This window comes from Drosophila hydei, unplaced genomic scaffold (assembly GCF_003285905.1).
Source record: "Drosophila hydei strain 15085-1641.00,03,60 unplaced genomic scaffold, DhydRS2 tig00008122-arrow-pilon, whole genome shotgun sequence".
Lineage (NCBI taxonomy): Eukaryota > Metazoa > Arthropoda > Insecta > Diptera > Drosophilidae > Drosophila > Drosophila hydei.
Genome location: NW_022045833.1, coordinates 2994482 through 3017665, shown reverse-complemented (window position 1 = coordinate 3017665; position 23184 = coordinate 2994482).

Genomic DNA, 23184 nt, shown 5'->3' with positions numbered 1-23184 from the left:
TCAAGTAAAAATTAAGTTAAGACAACTCAGTTGGTATTAGAGACTAGGAAATACCCCTTTTAACTAGGAGAAAATAGTACTTAAAGAAAAGAGCATATATTTGCTATATATACAAACTCAGTTTGATTTTATATACCAATTTTGATTTCTCTCGCTCCTTTAGTCTTCGAGTTGTGTCAAGGCTGAAAATGAATCTTAACAGCATCTAGCGCTTATGTATATGCCTACCTATGTTCCCTGCCCACACTCCTACACCAGCACGCAATTAATATACCCTATTTCAAGCAATTTCAATGAGTGTAGGGCATAAAAATGTGAGAAACATAAAATAGTAGAAGCCAAGAGCTGCGCCACGGCAAGCGTAGTAAAATGTCAACGCATGCCTTATGTGTGTCTTCTCCCTGTGTGTGCAGGCTAGTAACTGTAACTGTATCGTATATAATACTTATATAGTTTATACATACATATATATATATACAACTATATATGTGCTTATATGGTATATATTGCGGCGCCATAAACGCGTCGCGAAAATGTTGCATGCGTAATGCGAGTGCCGTCTATGGCTTGGTTTATAGCTCACATAAGGCTAGCCCCGACTGCGGCAACAAAGGCGCTTTGTTTGCCCCACTCTGTCTGCTCCTCTATATGCTGAGGTAAACTCTATAAAAAATAGTTTCTATAGCCCCTAAAGATTTATGTGATCTGCATGGCTGCATGGTTAACTAAGGCAATTAGCAAGTGTGATATATATTTTGAATGCCTTTTAAAGTAATTGCCGTAAATGAATTTATGGTGAAGTGGATAAGAACAGAGATAAATGGATGAGATGCGGTGAAGGAAAGGTAGACAGAGACAGTGGGAGAGTGAAAGCGACAGTAAGAGAGATAGTCGGAAGACACAGGTGGGAAAGGTACATAGACAGAAAGAGAGAGAGGGAGAATGAGAGTGCAAGAAAGTGAGAGAGATATGCCTAGAGAGTGGAGAGAAAGAAACATGTTAAGAGTGGCACTAGAAAGAGAGTGAGACAGGTGAAGAGTGGGTGGAGAAGGAGAGAGCGTGAGAAAGAGACAGCTGAAATGTGGGTGCAGAATGACAGAAGGAGAGAGAGGGAGGGAGAGACGGAGAGTGAGAACGATAGAACAGAGGCAAAGCAACATAGAGAGAGAGAGAGGGGGGGAGAATGAGAGTGCAAGAAAGTGAGAGAGAGATAGGCCAGAGAGTCTAGGGAAAGAGAGACATATTAAGAGTGGGACTAAAAGGAGGGTGAGACAGAGAGAGGTGAAGAGTGTGAGGAGAAGGAGAGATCGAGTTCCAGAGACAGATGAAATGTGTGTGGTGAAGGACAGAAATAGAGAGAAAGAGAAGAAGAGATAAAAAGTGGGAGGTGAAGAAGAAATAGAGAGAGAGAGAGACAGACAGCTAGTTGCAGGAGAAGCATACAAAATGACAGGGAGAAAGACAGACTCAAAGCAGGGAATACTGAAACAGAGAGGCAAATTGAGTCAGATATAGAACGAAGAGTTCCTATATTCCTATATGCAAACTGAAACGCAGGCAGATGACAGACAGAAGAACTGGCAGATAGATGTTCAGATAGATAGTCAGATCTGGCTGATCAAAAAACAAACAGTAAAAAATATATATGAAAGGATATAAGCTGTTGCATAGGCAAAATCTGACAAATTAATGAAGAATCTTATAGAATAAATGCTGGAACAAAGCCTAATGGATTGATAAATATCTATATAACTATATTTGCCCACAGCAAACTTTTGCTGCTTAAAATACTCATGAATACGGAGAAATACAATAAATACTAAAAAGCGAAAATTTCATTTGCAATTGCCTAAGCGAGCAACTCAATTATGAAAGTTACTTCTAATTACACTTTCGACTTTTTCAAAATAAAATGAAAAAAAAAAACTTAGAAAATGCATTTGAAATTGAAATCATATTCAGTTGCAGCTGTGCTGCTGCCAGCTGCAGTCGACACATTTTGCATAAATAAATTTTTTGTGAATTTCCCTCCGGCTATGTTTTAATTGGGCTTCTCGTTTGATGCATATTGTGCATTTGGCAGCCAATTAATATGCAAGTTTTGTGCTTGCGCTTGTCAAATTGGATTTGAGTTTAGTTTTAGAAGCGTCGCCAACTGCTAATTATACAGCATCATCAAGTTAAATACACTAAAATGAAGGTAGTGGCAGATGCAGATGCTGCTGCTGTTGCAGCTTGCAGTTTGCAGTTTGCAGTTTTCTGTTTGCCGTTTGCTGTTTGCTGTTGCATCGTCTCAATTGCAGCTTCAGTTTCAGGCAAGGAGCTCATTAAAAGTTGGCATTAGTTAGCACACAAAACACATGTACTTTGCCATACCTGTTACCCTTGCTTCTTCACTCTCTCACTCTCACTCCCCCGCCTGTCTCTCTCCCTTTTTACGTATTCATGTGGCACAAGAAGTCCTGAGTTGATTGGCAATCGTATTCGCTTTTGCGTAGCTCCGTTCGACTAAACAAGCTACAAAAACGTAGCATACTTTGCAGGGCTGACGATTTACCTTGCGTTCGTGCACGTGCAAAGACTTTGGCTGTGCACTGATTTAACACAAATACACACACACACAGAGACACACTCACATACACGCCCACATACCTTTAACTTTGCTGACAATTTCTCTGCGCAAAATTTTGTTGCAATCATTTTGCATGTTTAAATATTAAAAGCAAATTGCTAGCTGAGCGCTTTAACCTTCAAAAGACAGCGAAAACAACAACTAGAACAGCAACTGCAACACTTTATGTATTGTAAGTATAAGTGAGTGTATGTGTGTGTGTGTGTATGTGTGCATCTATAGGCAGCGTCCCTGTAACTAAACATTTTCAAGTTCAAAGTCGATTTAATGCGGAAGTTTATGTCAGCCATGAGTTTTCAAGGCAACACACACACTCGCACACTGTGGCTATATGTGCTGCGGTTGCAAAGTGGCATGCAGCAAGGGTATTTGGGAGCTGCTTTGCTGTGGGCGGGCTTAGGGGCTGAACTGAGCCTGGGCCTGGGCCCGGGCTTGGGCAGTTGCAAACGTGCGGCGCGCGCGTTTGAAGTGCATTTGAGTGTGAAGACGACACATGTCATTTAAATGCACACCTGTCTACATGTCAGTAGAACTCTATATGTGTGTGTGCGTGTGTGTATTTATATATATACATGTATGCGTGTGTAACTGTGGCTATGCAGCTGCCGAGTGCACTTGTTGCGGTTGGCTAGTAAGTAGTTCAGCAGCAGCGCGAGCCACTGTGACTGCATTTATTATGCATGTGCATAGCTATAACAGTGTGTGTGTGTGTGTGTGTGTGTCGCTTTTTATAGCTTATCGCATATTTATGCAGCTTGGCCTTTAAGCTACACATGCATTAGCATTTGCACTGTTCTTTGTTGAACTACAAGCTTGCCCCTGCCTCTGTGCTCACAAATGTTCATTTGTTTTTGTTGGAAAGTATAGAAATAAATGTCTATTTGATAGACTCAGGTATACTAAGGTATAAGTTTCTAATTTTCTAATTTAATTGATTAGCATTTGCAATGATATGATGATGAAAAAAAAAACAAATTCTATTATTTAATCATCATTTTTATTTATTAATATATTTGTTTTTATGTTTTAAAGTTTATTTATTTTTTTTAACTTTTATTATATTATTTTATAAGCACATATGGTTCTTTTATAATTTTATTTGTCTTAAATCTTTTTAGTTATAATTATCATGCTTCAAATTTTGTATATTTTTATATTTTGCAATTATATATATATATATATATATATATATATATATATATACATTAGCAAAATAAGAAAAGAGATAAATATTTTTAATTTTTTTTATTTTAATTTTTTAACTTTTTAATTTATATAAGATATGTTTTTATTTTTTTATTTTTGTATTCTTACTCTATTTATTTCTAATTTTTTGTTTCATTTGTATTCTCTTTTTAGTTTAATTTTTAATTTATTCTATTCTTCTTATTAATTAATTATTATTTTATTATCCCATTCTTATTATTTTATTATTTACAAATTTCTTTTAAAGGTTTTATAAAATTAAATAAATGTTATTGTATTCCATTTGAAGATCTAAATTTTTTTCTTTTTCTCTACTCGTCAATTGCTAATTAAATTAGTCTTTTCTCTCAAACAGTTGCTTTAGCAACCCTCGCTTTTATATCCATCAATGTACAGCATTTATTCGGCCTATCAAACTGCACTTTTGAAAACGGTTTTGCAAAACGTTTTGCCTTTTCTTCGACAATTTGAAATGCGAACGAAACGAGAAACGCTTGCAGCTCAAACGAAACCCCAACTAAAAAACTAAAACTAAACTAAACTGAAATAAAATAAAATAAATTGCATGCATTTCTCATTCGACGCTCGATTTCATTCACAGGCCACAAACGCACACACACACACACACACACACACACACACACATATATATATATATTTATATATAGTCTATATAAATGGGCGAAAGGCAAACATGACCAGACATTTATCAGTTGTTCACATGCATTCAAAGATACTAATGTACATATTAGTTCAGCTCTGTAAGTGGCTATGCAGCAAGGCCTGCTCCCAATCTGCCTCCTTTCAACCATTCAAGCTGATTGTGTGTGTGTGTGTGTGTGTGATAGCTCTGGGTTCCTTTTTGCGCCATTTCCGCTTCATTTCATGCGCCATTTTTCTCTATCTTTGCACTCGAGTGTTTGCGCCTTGTTGCCATGTCCCGGCAAAGGCCTTTCATTGCCCGGACTATATCGAGTTCTCCCCCTGTTGTTTTTGTTGTTGTTGTTGGTTGCGGTTGCAGCTGTTATGTGTACAGCATCTCTCTCCCTCTCCGGCCATTGTTTTTGCCCGCTTTTGCAATTGCTTTTGCCAATCAGTCTATTGCAAATAATTTATAACTTTTGCGCCTGTGCTTTGCCAACTTTTATGCTCGCTCTGCCCTCGGCTAGTTCAATAAATTTAACGTATACGCACACATTTCACACATGCCATACGCATTTGTAATTAGTTTAGTTCTAAATACATTCGCACACATTCTGGACATGGCTACATGCATAGCCCAACTGTTCAATTATTCAATAATAATGCAATCGACATTTTTTTGACCACAGCAACAAATTACGTACATTGTAAACAAGTGACGGGAAGCACACAGAAACAAACACACACACACATACACAGAAAGACAACAGTTAACTGTCGCTGCAGCCAGTCAACCGTGTGGCTGTCGCTCTGTATGTCCTTTCCGCTGTAAAACATTGCGTATACGTAATGCATAAAAACTATAGAAATATACATGTATATAAAAACATCGATATATAGATATAGTCCATATACATATACATCTGTCTGGCAACATTTAAATGCCAGCTTATTTTGCAATTTTAACGCGTTTGCCCCACACACAAAAAATCAATGCAATAAAAAGCAAATTTGCATGTGCAAAAAAGCAATAGCTGAAATAAGTTCCAATTGCCACTGCAAATGTAAACCAACTGAGAATTTGTTGCGATTGTAAATAGTTTAAAAAATAACATAAAATTGAATTGAAATTGTAGATATATCTCTCCCTATATATATACATGTGCTCGTATCAAAATTGATATCATAATAATTCCAATGGAAGTCGCGGGCGGAAATTGATTTGGAAAAAATTTCCATATTAATAATAATAATTTACAATTAAATTAAGCATAAGTTATTTCATATGCATAAATATCAATAGTATATATATATTATATATATTGTATCTTAACATCTTAGTAAGAATAACAACAACATTTAGACTATAAGAACCGTAAAAAGAAAAGGTAGCTTCATGGGAAGTGCACGACTAGCAAATACCCTAACCACCTTGGACAACCTTAGCGACCTTATATTTGTAGACGAATCTATATAGCCAATGATAATAAATTCATGACGTCAGAGATATGCATAAATAATCGAAGTATGCTAACGATTTTTATTGATTTCAATGAATCGAAAAAGGATGATTCGACATAAAGTTGAGTCTTTAGTCTTTAGTCTTTAGTCTTTAGTCTTTAGTCTTTAGTCTTTAGTCTTTAGTCTTTAGTCTTTAGTCTTTAGTCTTTAGTCTTTAGTCTTTAGTCTTTAGTCTTTAGTCTTTAGTCTTTAGTCTTTAGTCTTTAGTCTTTAGTCTTTAGTCTTTAGTCTTTAGTCTTTAGTCTTTAGTCTTTAGTCTTTAGTCTTTAGTCTTTAGTCTTTAGTCTTTAGTCTTTAGTCTTTAGTCTTTAGTCTTTAGTCTTTAGTCTTTAGTCTTTAGTCTTTAGTCTTTAGTCTTTAGTCTTTAGTCTTTAGTCTTTAGTCTTTAGTCTTTAGTCTTTAGTCTTTAGTCTTTAGTCTTTAGTCTTTAGTCTTTAGTCTTTAGTCTTTAGTCTTTAGTCTTTAGTCTTTAGTCTTTAGTCTTTAGTCTTTAGTCTTTAGTCTTTAGTCTTTAGTCTTTAGTCTTTAGTCTTTAGTCTTTAGTCTTTAGTCTTTAGTCTTTAGTCTTTAGTCTTTAGTCTTTAGTCTTTAGTCTTTAGTCTTTAGTCTTTAGTCTTTAGTCTTTAGTCTTTAGTCTTTAGTCTTTAGTCTTTAGTCTTTAGTCTTTAGTCTTTAGTCTTTAGTCTTTAGTCTTTAGTCTTTAGTCTTTAGTCTTTAGTCTTTAGTCTTTAGTCTTTAGTCTTTAGTCTTTAGTCTTTAGTCTTTAGTCTTTAGTCTTTAGTCTTTAGTCTTTAGTCTTTAGTCTTTAGTCTTTAGTCTTTAGTCTTTAGTCTTTAGTCTTTAGTCTTTATTCCTTAGTCTTGAAAATTAAGTCTTCAGTTAGACGAAAAGTTGTGTCTGCAGTTGATCTTCATCAGGTATAGAAATACCATCCGAAGTTAGCCACATCTTTTGCTGCTTGTTGCATACAGTTCAAGGAAACCAATATACCCCACGCTTCCATTTGCCCTGAGTATTTGAGGAGACATATACGGCATAATCTACATCAAAAGTAAAACGCAGCTCAATTAAATCTTACTCCACTTCATAAATACTTGATGTTGACAATTGTCATAGCGCAGTCCAATTGCATTATTCATAAGCCGCTTTCCATTAAATTTTAAAGCTTTCTTTTTGTGGTTTTTTTGTTGCTCTCTTTTTTAATTTATGCGCTGAAAATTCAATTAAACTTCCTGACAATTCTTTACAATATTTTTCTCTACACATGAGTGTGCGTGTGTGTGGATAAAGAAAATTGTTGCCTTTTAATTACATTTCAGAAATTCGCATGCTCTAGAGCATGCACAAACAAAGGCTGCCTCGCTGTCCCTTATATATGCCATATACCATATAGTAGATATATATATATATATTTGTATTATATGTATGTATATATATTTGCGCTTTCTTGAACGTCATGCCACATGATAATAAATTTCCGCATGCAATATCCTGCATTTAAATAACACTTCCTGTGTGCCGTCCTAGGCCAAGGCATCCGTCGTCCATACGTCAGCGAGACACTGAAATGAATTTATTTTCCAACAGCTACCTACATAGCATGGTTGGCCCTCCTCCTCTGCTGCTGCCGTTGCTGCTGCATTTTCTCATTGAGCTGAAGCAGGCATCTGTCCTGGACGTGGCTTGCCTCAGCCCCTGCCTGCCCTCTGCTAGGTCAGTTCATTTCGCGCTGAATGGCTGGCAAACGCACTCTGCTTCATTACTATTGCTACTAACCTCACATCTCTCACCCCATGCCACGCCTCCAGTCGCTCTCTATTGCCTGCTCTGCAGCCATTTGGCACTTCATCGCAGAGTGCGTCCAAAAAAATAGTAGTAAAGGCCAGCTTGGCTTTCGCTTTGTTTTGCTTTTGCTGACCGCACGCAGCAGCAAAGATGTTGCTGTATGGGTATAGGGGGCGTGGCTTGGGCTTTTTGAGGTTCCGGCTGTTTGGCCATCTTTACCACACAATAAAAATTTATGAGCCGTGTGCGTGTGCGCAGCCTTTTTTTGCCTTCGTGAAAGTCGCACAACATTTGTGAGGCGCGCATAAATTTTATATGTGCCACAACTTGACATGCTTTTCGAGCGACCCTCTCCCTCTCTCTCTCTCTCTGTTTGTTGTCAATGCAGTTGCTCTCACTCTCACCTGGTCCGTGTCTCTGCTACAGATAGCTGCAGGTAATGCAGCGTCGTAAATTCGTAGTACTTTAGCTTACTGCGCTCGCTGTTCATGCAATATGCATGAGTAGACAAGGAGGAAGCAGCAAGGGAAGTTTAGCTGCAGCTGCTGCAGCCACTTACAGCAGTGCTCCACTCAATTAGTCACAGACCAAACTTGTGTAAATGCAATTAAAGCGCAGTTTTCCTCTTTGATTTTGTTGTTGTTTTTTTTTTAAGCTCAAACAGTGTCTGCTAAGTGTATGTGCGGCACATAAAAAGATGATTTTATGCTCTTGCGCACAATTTGGTTACAAAGATTTCACAACTGTCGCGCTGTCGCGCTGTCTCGCTGGCTGTCTGTCGGCGACATGTGTGTGCTGTGATTTCTTTCTCATGCAAATAAACGTGAACTGCAAAGCACGTGGCGACGGAGTTGGTATGAAGCTGGGGCCAAAGTCAAAAGCTGCCGCCACTCAGACGATCGATGTGAATGAATTTGTGTGTGTGTGTGTGTGTGTGTGAATCTGTGTACTACCTGTACAAATTGCCTGGCAACCTGCATTTGGCGTTCAGCCTGTTAAATGCTACGAGGCGAGCAAAATTCATCTCAGCCTCCTCGCAAAAGCTGTTACGTAATGATGTGACTAAAATTAAATCTGACAATTTCAGACTGAAGTCTTGCAGTATGTGTGTGTGTGTGTGTGTGTGTGCCTGGGAATTTCTTTTAATATGTTCAGCAATGAAATAAGCTTCAATTGATATAAATACACGCGTTTATTGGGCTAATATTAAGCTGTCTCAAATCGCTGCAAAGCAGCTATAATATGAAATGGAATTTATTTCATTATTCTTTGTAAAATACTTTTTATTAAATTATTTTAAGGTATTTATTAAATTATTTTAAGGTGTGATATTTGCGAGGCTTAGAAGCGAACCTCCCTGAGTCTTATGTATATATAATTATTTATGACTAATGTCAATTAAATAGTAGCTATTGGCAGCTCGTTGGACAGCTTATCTATCATTTAGTTATTTAGCTAATTTCGAATATTTGTTGCAGTTAAAACATATTTCTTATCTTTTGCTGACATAGGAAGAAGTCTAATATAATATAATATTATCGATAATAGAAGTCTTATATAATACAGGATAATAGATAGATAAAGACTGTGAAATATAGAAGTTAAAGTTTATAAGACATAGCAGCTTAAGATCTTATATAATTTCAGACTTCTCTATCTTATACCTCAAATCTTATGATTAGCTTCATTACTTCAAATCTAAAATTGAATATATAAAAAGACTTTTTCGGCTGTCCATAATATGAAAAAGACTTTTAAGTTTTTCCCTACGAGCATATTTCATCTTCGTTCAGCGCTACTCAAGGGCGTTGTCTTTGCTCTGACTAACCCTCTCAGTTTGGCATACAATATTGATGAATTTCCTGCGAAAGGGTCTGCAGAATTTCTCAAATTTGGCAAAGTATATGTGCATGGCCGGAACGTGAGAAGTCAAGTTAAGTAAATGGGGTTTATTTTTCATGCTTGACCACAGACTTGATGTGTCCAGAGTTACTCGAAATCGTGTTGCCGGACGAGGCTTTGATTAAAAATTTATTAATATTTAACTTTGTGCACGTATTGACAATGAAGAGCAGCAGCAACAACAACAAAGAGCGAGCAACAACCACAAAGAACGAAGTATATTCAACTAGCAGCTACTTTGCATAATTGCAAAAATAATCGGGGCAAAAAAGCGTCGTCCGGGGTCTTAAATGAAGTTGTTAATATTAATGAGGAAATTTTTCAGCTTGGCAGCGGCAGCAGCCGTCACAATGTTTGGTTTTAATATTGTTATTAATCAGCTTTTAATGTATTTAATTAAGTTTTGCGCTGCGCCAAATATGTTGAAAATTTAATCAACAAGCTGCCGCTGCCACAGTCGCTGCTGTTGTTGTTGCTGTTGCCCTTTTCCAACTCTCAACTCGATTTGGCCAACAAATAATCATTATGCCGCATAGGAAACCAACAGATTAGCAGTGCCACGCCCACAGCTAACCGCCCTCGAGGGCTGGTCGAGTGAATATTATTACCATGCCATCAAACTTTTATGGACAACAAAAAAGTTTTTCATAAAGTTGTCCAAGGAACACAAGAAAAAAAGAGGAAACTTGTTTTTTTTTTTATTGGGTTTGTTGTGAATTTCAATTTTCTATTGAAGAGGGGTTGGCTTGAGGAGCTTGCAGGAATGGGAATGGATGTTTGACACTAACATATTAGCCTGCGCAGCAGCTGTCCAATGTTCGATCGTGTCCAGCACTTGTCAAGCCAAATGCTATGCTCATTTGTCTGTGCCTTGCCAAATTTGCACTTTATTTAAGCAAACTCTTGTATCCGCTGTGTTGTGCCCCAGCTCCTTCCGCGCACAGCTGCCACATCTACAATTTTTCATCTTTATGCGCTGTCTGACGCGCTTAGCAGTGGCCGCTGGGCAGCGTCTTAAATGCGTTGAGCGTGAGCAAGAGAGAGAGAAAGAGAGAGAGAGAGAGAGAGAGAGGAGCGGCAGAGTCAGAGCCTCCAACATCCGGTTGGCGTTTATCTTTTGATTTGTGTTTTGGCTTCGTCGCCTGTTGTCAGCCTCCATTTTTTTTTGCTCTTCTTCTCAAGTGCTTACAAGTGATTTGCTGCTGCTGTTGCCTTGTTATGTTTTTGAGCAATGGAATTCCTTTGCTTTGCTTTTGCGAAACGAAACTTTTTCAGCGACAGGAAAACCCAAATGACTCGAGTGAATTGCGCTTCCGGCTGTTTTGCAGCTTGTTAGCTTTGAACGTTCCCAATTGAAATCGGCCCCGACATATTGTATTGTGTAGGTGACGCGTTTGCCCAGCAGCTAACAGCAATTTTTTGGCCACTCATTTGCATTTCGAGGCAGCAATCGGCAGTGCATGACCAAGAGATGCCCTAAATGTGCTGATTGGCCATCTTTACAGATTAGATACAGACACGGAGAAATACGAATAAAATATTTATAAAAGTCTAATAAAATACTAAGAAAATACTAATAAAATAGTAATATTACACTAAAATATATTTAAAATACCTTAAGATATGTGAAGCGTATCTTAATTATGCTCCCCTAAGTTTTTATAGTCTTCTTGCTGTAGCTAAAACCTAGGCTTTGATTCAATCTTGTTTGGCATCTGAAAAAGGAATTATTTATTATCTATATACACTTTAGGAGTATCTTTATACCAAGTTTGAGCTCTTTAGCTTTTATAGTCATCGAGTTATGCTGAAAGAACCAACTCAAAGTATGGAGCTTTAGAGATATTAAGGAGGGATGCGTGGATATGAGATGAGATATCCAAGCAGCAAGAGTGATTCTATGTTATATAATAATATATATATATATTATATGGAACTGTATACATCTATAGTATATATATGTACATAATAAGCGAGGTTGGTTTCAATAGTTTTCTACCTAATAAAGTCAAATAATTTTCTGAACTTAATTTTTAAATTTTAACCTTTCTTTTAACCATGTTCAAGGCTTACTCTAGTTTAGCTTTCTTCTTGTGACTATCAGCTAAAACTGAAGAGAGTCCAATATACCTTCATTATTTATATTCAATTGCTTTGGAGTATAATGGAAATCGGAAACTCTCCAGCATTCAAATCTTCGAGAGTAGCTCAATAATTTCAATTTCAATGACTCTTAGCGCCAGTTAGACCTATTTTTTATGTTTTTTTTTTTCTTCTAGTCTGCGTCTGGGCAATCAGCCAAGTGTGCAAAAATCGATGAGCAGACAATGCAGAATGGCTCGACTGTTGGCAGGAGTATTAAAGATTTTTGAGCTGACGGTGAAGCCGTGTCGCCGCGTCTGCATTTCCATTTTATTTTGACGCTTTATTTACTTAATGCGCGCACTCGAGTTGACGTCGCTGGCGACGGCAGCCAATGCCACTGCCTGGCGCCTGATGCTCGTAAAATTTCCCAACCCAAGAGAAGGGGGAAAACAAAAATAAAAACTTGCAGCCAGTCGAAATTAGTTGCTGCAGCCACGCTCTCTCTCTCTCTCTCTCTCTACGCCCACTGTGTCTAGCAAATTTTTTGGCCTAGTCGACCGACAACTTGACTCTGCGGTCGCTAGCCATTAAATGAAATTGTCTTGCGCTTTGGCCTTGCAATTGTCGCAAGCTCCAGCGAATCTGAATCTGTATTAGATCCAAGCGAAATCTTTGAGATATCCCCAAGTTGGAGTGGAAGGCCGTTGCCATATCTAATTCAATTTCAGTTTCTATGCTTTGGTTAGCTTAGTTTATTGTATAACAAGAAGCGTTTGGCTTGGCTTCACTTGACTTGGTCAGCTTAAGCTGGCGACCAGAAATTTTACCTATAAACTGCATAGATAAAGCTTGAGAGTTTCTTTTAGAAATTGTTATAGAAAATTGTTCGTTAAAATATACAAGGAAATGTTAAGCAGCTGTTAAACTATGTTAACAGTTTACAAGTAACATTGGCCTAAGTGCATGTTGAGCTCTGTGCTTTGATACCGCTGAGCTCTGTTAATAACATTGAGTTACAGTTAACATTATGTTAATTTCAAAGACTTATGTTGGTAACAACTATTAAGCTCTGTTAAAACTTTGCTTAATTTTAACATTTTGCTAAGCAACTGTTAAATTCAGCTACTTAAGAGTGTACAGCTAACATTTAAGTTTCTGTTGCATTCACATAGCAGCATAACAGTCCCCTTTACATTCCAATAAGAAACTTTTTAATTCAGTTAACTCGAAACTTTTTAGACAACATACGACTAAGCCTCTTTTGTGCTCTGTCAACAACAGTTTTACAAATGAGAATTCACCCTACACAACTCTAACAACAGCTTAAGAGCTTTACGTTTTGAGCTAATATTTTTCAAAGTTCTTGTTGGTAATATTTTTAGAGTTTAAAGTTAAAGTTGATGTAGTTCATGGTGAAATTACTATATGGAATCTATGGATTATAACATTTTACCAAGCAAAGTGCGCAAAGTGCTCTACTTAAACTGCGGAGTGAGCGAGTCATAGTCAGAGCTTGGCCATTAACATAGAGCTAACATTTCGATGCCTTATTGCTTGTCTGAGTTTACTGCCAATTTGAGCTGTACTTGAAGTTTATGAACAATTTATCTACATTCCACCCTTTATAGCTAGCGAGAGAGAGAATCTTAAGTGTAGCCATTTTCATGAGAATGTGTAATGAAATTCGATGGCAGATGAAATGCAGTCAGCATATGCAAATCAAACGTTTACACACCTGCACACACTCATACATACACACAACTATCTGTGTGCGCCAAGTTCAAGGAAATCAGATGCTCGGAAATTTCTTGCAATTCGATTGAGAATGGGTAAAGAAACCTTCACATGGCATACTAAGTGGCGTTGGCCCAGAGCACGCGGGTTGTTTCAACAGCTTGATATGCGATAAAATGTTATTTATTTTGTTATAAACAACCCTCGTCCATAGACAAAGAACGAATGAAGCCAACAACAAATGAAAAGCAAACTTGTGGCTTGACATTGATGAATGCACGATGAGATTTATGCTGCATGCCAGGGTGTGATATATATAAGTATGTCTATAGTATATATATAAATATATATATATAAAATATATATATATATATATATATATATATATGCGTCGTGTGTGTGTTTCTGTGTGGCTATAAAGCTCGACGGTGTCTATGAGCTGCCACTCATTTGCCCACACACACGCGCGCGCTAGCTTGCTGTCTGGCTGAAATAAATGTTAAGTATACGCATAATAGGCGCCACAACTACAATGCTCTGTCTGCCTCTTGTGTGTGCTTGTTCTATGTGTGTGTGTGTCTTGCTCATTTACGCACTTTAAGTCGCTGGCTTAACACACGTCTCTCCCTGGCTGCTGCTGCTCTGTTTACCTGCCCGTCAGCGGCAAGCAAAACAAAAGTAGAGCAACAGACACAACACTCATACGCCGCGTTGGTCCCATTGGGTCGTCATTTACTCGCCCGCTCGCTACACTTGCCGCAAAGGAGCATCATTGGCTAGTTAGCACGATTGTTAGCAATAACTAGAGCTATTCAATATATGCATATACAGATATATGTTCATATATGTGTATATAGAAGTGCTAATTAAATTGATCTGCCCAGGGATATTGGACAAAAGTTAAGCTCTAGGCTAAGCCAGGCAATAAAAGGGTGTTATGTGCTACTTAAGTGTAACCAGCCTTGCGAAATGATGGCCAAATTTAAGTTAAGCAACTGTCGATAGTTCAGTCAACGATAAATGCATTAGTTAAAGTTAGAGATTTGTGTTCTTAGTTGGCGTAATAATTGAGAAATAATATATAGAAAAGAAAATATATTAAGTGCAGCTCAGACATTGGTATAAATATGAGTGTAGCCAAGCATATAGTTGACTTTGTTATCGATAAAGTATGTGTTCTTATCGATAGTTTTAAAATGTTGACTAAGCAGCCATTTGAACTGCTTGTATTTGTTGTAAACGCTTTTTATGACAAGCAACATTAAGTAAGCATATTAAGCAATAATTTATGCATTATATTGATTAACATAATTTGCATATAGACCAAATTTGATTGCCTTGGACTGGCATTAAACGAATACCTTCGAAAATATGTTATAATTATATTTCCATTATTGATATTGATGTTATTAATTTTAATAAAATTTTACTATAAATATTGCTGTTATCGATAGTCTTTTCGATAACTGAACATGTTATATATTTTACGTTTAGTTAATCTCTTTTTGAAATGCATATTCTTGAAAAAAACAGTGGTAAAATCATCAGCATGTAATCGATAAATTTTTGATTAAATTAATTTATATATAAAATTATGGCTCACAAATTATATTGGTCTTACCATTAATATCATATTCTTTTATCGATTACATTATAAGCATTATCGATTGCTAGAAACATTTCAAATATTAGCTTCAGAATATTATCGATAAGTTGCTTATATAAAGCTCAATGACCATAGCCATATCTACCAACTCAATCTCTCACGCTCTCTGCCGTTGCTGGCTGTAGTAGTGTGTGCAAACTAGTCGACTTGTAGCATAGTGTAAGCTCTCGAACAGATTGCACGGGAAAGAGATGGGAGCCGCGTTGAAAGTCGTTTTGCTTTTTTTAATTGTTTGTTTATTTGCCACGACGAGCTCGCGGCGTCTGTTGACGTTTGTCTTCTTAGCTTACTTCGTGCTTTCTTTTTTCAATTTTCAGTTGTTTCTTTTTTGTCATTTGCTTAACATTTGCATAGCTGGCAATTAGTGAGAGCAAAGGACAGAGCACAACGCCTGGCCAATGCAGTGTTTATTGTTTTTGCTGTCCAACTGTTGCGCTGACAGCTCCAGAGATTTTTAATCATATTATTTTTGGGTGGCAGACAGACAAACCTTGACCTGGCCCTGATCTTGGACATATTGTTATTTGGAGCAGCAATGAATTGCGAGTGAGTTATGTGGCGGCATAACGGAGGAGTTGCTGCTGCTGATGCTGCTGCCGCTTTTGCCTCTTTTGCAATTAATGCCGTGGCCATAATTATATGCATTACCTGCGCATGTGGGCTGCACGTAAGTGCTATGAAAAAAATTAATTAAAATGCAATTAAAGTGGCAGGCGTTGCCGCTTCTACACTGCAGCTCTTCCACTCACTTTACTTGTTTCTTTTAATGGTTTATTTTATGAAATGGCTGCCTTAAGTGCTAGTCGGTATAAAAAACGAGCTAAATTACGCGCCAAGTGCCACTTGACGTTGCGTATACGCAGCGTGTGCATAAAAAGCCGGCGACCACACCACCTCTATCGGTCTCCCTCTCTCCTCTCTCTCTCTCTCTCTCTCTCTCTCTCCTGTTCTCCAATACTCCCTCTGTGTGTGCTTTTTAACGTAAATTGCAACATTTTTTCGCATTAAGTATGCTCGCATTTCCGCGCACCCACTTCGAGTGCACTTTGTTTAATTGATTATGCTTGGCCAGCGCACACACAGCAAATGTATAAAGGAGCAGGAGCGCGCTTTGCCATGGGGTTAGCTTCTTGTAGCTGCAAAATAATTGCAACTGCTAAATGCTATTTGCGCATATGCCATAAGGCAGAGTTCATAAATATGCCCGATAAGCTGCAGCTACTCATATATGGACGAGGTCTGTTCGACAGGTTAGTTTATCTATTCACAGTTATTTATTTTTTTTTTACTTCTAAGCCACTTTCAGTTAGCATCAGTTATGTCTGCTTTTTCTCTTTTACTTCACTGAATCAGTTTTTTTGATCTACTCTTTTGGTCTCTTCTCTTCGTTGTCGTCTATATCTTTGCAGCTTTTGCCAGCAGAAAAAGTCACTGGAATTTAGGTCTGGGGCATCATCAGTGTGTTGTTGATACAGAATTCTTGTTTCTAGTTTTTGTAGCAGGCAAAAATCCAAGAGGAGCTAAAAAGCTGTCAAAAATTAGCTGAGCTGAACTTGCCTCGGCGTTAGCCACATAAAATCGAATATGCAAAATCAACATTCGCAATACGTTTTGAATAGACCTCGTTGATATGCTAAAAAGGGTTGATAAGTCAAGAGTTTATGACAAATACACACACACACACACACACCCACACAGAGATACTTCTAAATATACAGTTAGATTTCAGCAAAAGACACTCGAATTTGTGCCCCATCAGCATGAATGGTGTCTCTTAGTGTCTCTCCTGAGCCGCGCTGTGTTTTCTGCTGTTGTGTCTTTTGCCTTTGGCATTGTGTGTTGCCTTTTGTGCTATTATTAAAAATGCGGCTGCTTTATTTTGCTGAGCCTTTTTTGTGCTTCTTTCTTTATTTTTATACTTATGCAAACATGTCTTATGTCTTCATATGCTTATAAGTATGTTTACATACATACATGGCACACTCCCACTCTCGCGTTCGTCTTTTTCGCTTTTTTTTTTTGACTCTTACTCTAGGGAAATTTTCGGCGTGCTGTGTTTGATTACGAGCTGCGTTTTTTGCTGCTGCTGTTGTTATGGATTATGCGACCAGTGGGAGCTACTGCTGCCCCACGCTCTCTGCTTTTTTAGTAGCCCTCACATAACTTTAGCTGGTTTTTCTTATTTTTTTTTTTTAAATTTCTTTCCTTTAGCTCTGGCTGCAGGCGAGCAGTAAGAAAAATTAAATTATAATTAAAAACATTTTTGGCATTGTCGAAATGCGTGAAATATTTAAACACTTGGCAGCCGGCAGGAGCAGAAGAAGCAGTTGCGGGGCGACATTTTAGCATTTCGACATTTTGGAATTCTCTGCCCCACAGGTGTGTGTGCCTGTGTGTGTGTGTGTGTGTGTTTCTGCTGTGTCAGTCCCCATGGGCCATAAAACGCAATAATAAGGCACATGAAGCATATTTTACACATGTCTTTGTCGCATTTATCACAATCAGCCAGCCAGCCAGCGACGCCTCCCACCTGCCACCACCTACTTGGCTGCCTACCTGCGAAATACTTAAGCAAACACGTCGCATACGCAGCAACTTTTATTGCATTTCTTTTTCGCTTTCTCTGTTCACTGTTCTCGGTTCTTCGTTTTCTCTTTGCTTTTTGCCAATTGTTTGCAAAAGTGCTTGCCATGGGGCTGGCATCCCTTTGGCTCCGTCTTCTTCTAATGTGACAAAGTTTTTAATAACTTGGCCTTTTTCATGCACAGGTGAATAATAAACATGTTGACAGTCATAATGTGCTTAGAGGGCGTGGCAGCAGCTCAAGCTTGAGTGTGCCCACCTGTGCCTCCAGCTGTGGCAAGTGTAGGCAAGCGAAAGCCAGTCAGGGTTTGGGTCATGTCAATAATCAAATGCCAGCTGGCACGCATAACTTAAGGTAATTATTGACATTATTGACTCTATGCTCGGAATGCTAAGCCACACATACTCCACACATGTGCTGTGCATTGTAATTGTGAGCGATTATCGAGATAGAGAGCTTAGTTGGTCCTTAAAGGATTTGTCCATTGGTCAAGCACTTTAATTTGCAGTCGCTTTAGTTGAACCTAAATGTTATGCAAATGGTTTCATTTGTGTTTTCGACTAATTTTTAAATTTTATAAATGTTGCTGTTGTTTTTTGTTTGGCTAAATATTTTATTTAAATATTATTTTACTTACTCTACCTTGAAATATGTCTATCAAAAATATAAAATAAATCAATATATTTTTGGCAAGTTTTTTTTTTACTTTGACAAGTCTAAATTGACTCTGGCTTTGAGATATTTAATATATTTGATATAAAATATTTTTGTGTATTTTTTATAATTTCTTTTTAATGAAAATAATTGCTTTGTAAAATGAAATGTTCATGTTATTTTCATTTTATATATAAATTTGAACATGCAAATATTTTTAAATATTTTTAAATTTATTATTTAATTGAAAAGGAAATCGTTTTCGCTCACAGTTTGTGTTTGCTTTGTATTAATTACATTTGTTGTTCAATTAAAATATATTTTTTTTATTTGAACAATTTTTCGCTAACTTGTTTCGCATTTAGCCTTGGTAATTTGGCTTTTATAATTTTGTCTTGTTTTATATATTGTATACATTTATGTCGCTTTCATTGAAATTGAAATTTATTGACTATTTTATACTTGCGGTATCTTGCTTTATTATGCATGCAAATGAAGTTTTGCATAAATTATTTTAAATTAATATGAAAGTTTAGCCAACTAATTATATGGAATGCAAACTAATAATTTGCTTTATAAATTTAATTGAAGAATGTGTTGATTATTTACAGAATATATTTTTAAAATATTTTTAAAATATTTCATATAGTGACAAGAGTACTTCTAAGCCTCTACAGAGAGTTCTATAGGTTATGCAATGCGTCCAGTTGGGCGTGAAAAACATAAAAATAATCAAAAAACATTAATTCCATAGCACATTTACGCATTTAACAGTCGCTTGAGCGCAACTGCAACTTCAACTGCAACTGTGCCTATTCGTTTTTATTTGCGCTCTGACTGAATCGCGCGCCAACATTAAAAAGTTTAAACAATAAGCCACAAAACGCAATTTAGCAAACAATCACATGACCTTCTACTGTAGCAAAGAGGCAGATCGTTAAATGGAAAGAGATAAAGAGAGGGGGGAGAGCGTAAATTGAATGGGCAGCTCATTGCTCATACGCAACGTGTAACAACCTTGCAATTTCAAAGAGCCGGCAGCGCAACTAAAACGGAATTGCAGCGCTCATTGGTTGACTGTAAATGGGAAATCTGTGCGCTTTGCATGTGTGTGTGTGTGTGTGTGTGTGTATGACTGTATGTCCCTCTCCCTCTCTCTTTATCTTTGTGTGTGAATGCTGTGTGCTGCCATTGAGCTGCCAGCTTCGATGGCAGCCCTGGCCTTAGATTGATTAGTTGTGCTTCAGTTGAATGTGTTCTATGTGCGTGTGTGTGTTTGTGTGTGTATGAAAAAAAAAGTGAACGTAGAAAGCACTTTGATCGCGTAAAGCAATTAACACGCAATTACCATTTCCACTTGTGCCCTGTCACTGTGTGTTGACATTTCACACGATTCATTTCGCTGTGTGAGTGAGGTGTGCGTGTCTCTCTCTCTCTCTGTATGTGTGTGTAGGTGTAATTGCCAATGTGGCTGCGTGCGAACAAGTTGCGGCTAAAAGAAAAATGCGCTGGACAGTGTGAATGTTGTAGCGATATATCAAACAGAACAGATAATAAATGACAGGCAAAGCAAAGGGCAGGCAGCAAGAGAAAGCGAGAGTGAAAGAGAGAGAGAGATTGAGAGAGAGAGGGCGGGCGGGCGTAAACGTTGACTATCTCTCTTCTCTTTTTTATTATAAGGCCAAACACTGTTGCTGGCTGTTGTGCTGGGGGTCATCCAAATGTCGCTTTGATTGTTTTTCTTGTCGCATGTTGTTTGCTTTGACATTGGATGAGCGTTCGCTGTTTGGCTCCAGCGAAAATCACTCAAATTGTCACTTGCTTAATAATTAACATTAATGCGTGCTAGCAGCAGCTACAACAACAGCAACAGCAGCAACAAGAGACATAGACATAAAACAAAAGGCGAGGCGCCCTCTTGACACTTGGCAGCTGCTCTGCCCATTTGGCTGTGTGTGTGTGTGTGTGCGCGTGTGTGTGCTTAGCATCATTATCAACATGTTTGCTCTTTAATTAATTTGTTTACTTTTGCCTTTGCCAAATCGACGCATAATTAACTCAAATGTCTTACGCAACGAAATTAAAACCAAACGAAACTTTTTGTCCAAACTTTTTGTCTCTGGCAACAGCAACAGCAAGAACAACAACTGCTGCATATCAAAAGTTTTACGTGGCCAACACTCGCTCACCTGTGCGTGTGTTTTAGCTGCAATAAATTCAGAATTTGTTTCGGTTCGGTTCAGTTTTTATTTCTATTTTATTTCCGTGTGTTGCTTCCGTTCGGCTGCGTTTATCAGCCGAAGCATAAAAGCGATAAACTTTCATCCATAAAATATGCGAAACTTCGGCGACAGCTCCTAACGCACAATAAAAGACCAGCAGAAAGAGAGACTGTCGGAGGTAGCATATTTTTTTTATTTATATTTTACTGGCATATAAATTAACGTTAGTTTATTTGCTTTATGTTCCAGCACTTATAATGAGAAACTTCAAATATTTGAATAATACTTATGAAAGTTGCCTGCAAGATTTATAATTTGATTAACTGTAGTGACAACTGTGTGCAAGCATCTTATGATTGCTGCCTAAAGAATTCTGGAATTTATTGGGTTTGTAAGGGTCGAAAATCGCATAGGTATAGCTTTAGTCATATTACTTTAGAAAGACTTGTATTTAGCTAATTATATTGGCTTTATTATATATATTAGATAATATAGTCATGTAAATCACCCTATGATCTTATTGGGTATCTATAAAATAATTAATAATTAAATTTTATAATTATTATAAATTTATAATAAATAAAATAAATTTATAATAAATAAAGTAAATAAAATAATTATAATTATAATTATTATAAATTATAAATAATAATAAAATAATTAATAACTATATTTTATGACTATAAATTTACTAGTTCCTGAGTTAACTCTGTTAGTTATTTTTCTTAATGTCATTGTTTTGCTCTTGGTAAGTGTGAAACTCATATATAAATTTCATTAGTTATATAAAACATACCATGAATATAACTTAAAGAATTCCTGAGTTAGCGCAGTTATATTGCTAATATATTCTATATGAAGCATGTTAGTTAGGCATATCGCACCTAAATTTCATAAGTTATATATAATATGCACATATACCGAATTTTAAAATTATAGCTCAAGTAGTATCTGAGTTCAATGAGTTATATTTGCTTCTAAAAAACATGCTAAGCATAATTATTATATAAGTCACGCGTAACTTTCTTTAATGATAAGAAATAAGCTTAAACAGCTAATTTTAAGTTCATAGTTCAAAGAGTTTCTGAGTTCACTGAGTTAGTTGACTGCTTGTTAGAGCCTTGGCAGCTCTAAGCTACATACAAATTGGCTTATTTCGAAAAAGGGAGCATACCAAATTTTGCAGCTAAAACTATAAGATCTACTGAATTCACTTGGATTTAATTTCATATACAGCTGCCTGGCAAGATTTAATTTCATATAAAGCTTTCGTAACACTTCTGCGGGTTAAGAAAGAGCATGAAATAGTTGCATTGCTTTGACTTTCGTAATTTGATTGTTTATGTCTGTGCATGTAGAGGCCATTAAAATTGTTGTTGAGTATATGTTTATATATATATATTATATATAACATATACTAGATATGATGTGTAAGAAACATATGTCGTTTGCTGTCTAAGGCTAAGTTGCTGCTTTTTGGTAAAACAAACACGTTTTCATTAAAAAGTCTGCGTTTGATGGCACATCATGGCAGACACACACACACACATAGAGGCGTTGTAGGCGTGGCACTCTCAAGGTCATCAAGTGCGCTTGAGACTTTTGCCCAATAAAATTAACCAAAAAGAAAACAAGAAAAATTACACAAAATTCAAAAAAAAGAAAAAGTAAATATGAAACAGGGCGAGAAAAAGAAGAAGAAGAGGTAAAAAAACTTAAACACTTTTTGCATTTTTAATATGCCGGCAACGTGTGCACTTTGCTTGCCTCATTTAGGAAGCTGTGATATCTCTGTAGCCCGCGTTACGTATGCGAGGTGTGGTCCGAACTATGTGATGAGACGTGCTCCGGCTTTCGTGAAATATATATTTGTATAGATATAGCTGGAAGACGTAGTTCTTATTAATTTTTTACTCAATCTCGCACCAAACTTTTGGGGCAGATTCAGTTCTAAATAAAGAACTCGATTAAATATTTTGCTATAAATTAAATTAAGCTAAACAAAATTCGATGAAAATACATTTCGACAATATTTTTAGAAGAACAAAGCGTAAAAAATTTACGAAATTTATGATCGAATTGTTTCAATAAAATGCTATTTTTGCGTTAGAGGCGCCACTGGAATTTGTGATTGTAAAATATATTCGAGTAAAGCTAAAAAGTCGAAACTGAAAGCAATTAAACTTTCGACAAAGCAGATTAGATGAGCTTTGACTGCAACTTACTATGTAATGTTATTACAAATGGAACTTGGGATAAATGTCTATAGAAGTACATACAAAATGTTTTATGTGGAATTTCATATTTCTTATATACACAGCCAAGTCAAGTCGCTTTTGATTTGGACACCTCTCGCTGGTTTCTCAGCTGCTGCACGACGTTTGGCTTTAACGTGCGCAAAAATTGATGATGGAGAATGTAACAGGCACACACAAAGAGTATGCCATGACCTGCATGTACAACAGGACATGCGACGCTGTCGAGTCACAGCCAAACACAGAAGCCTCTCCCTCCCCTTCCCCTTCCCCTGCCATTGCAAGCGCTCTTGGCC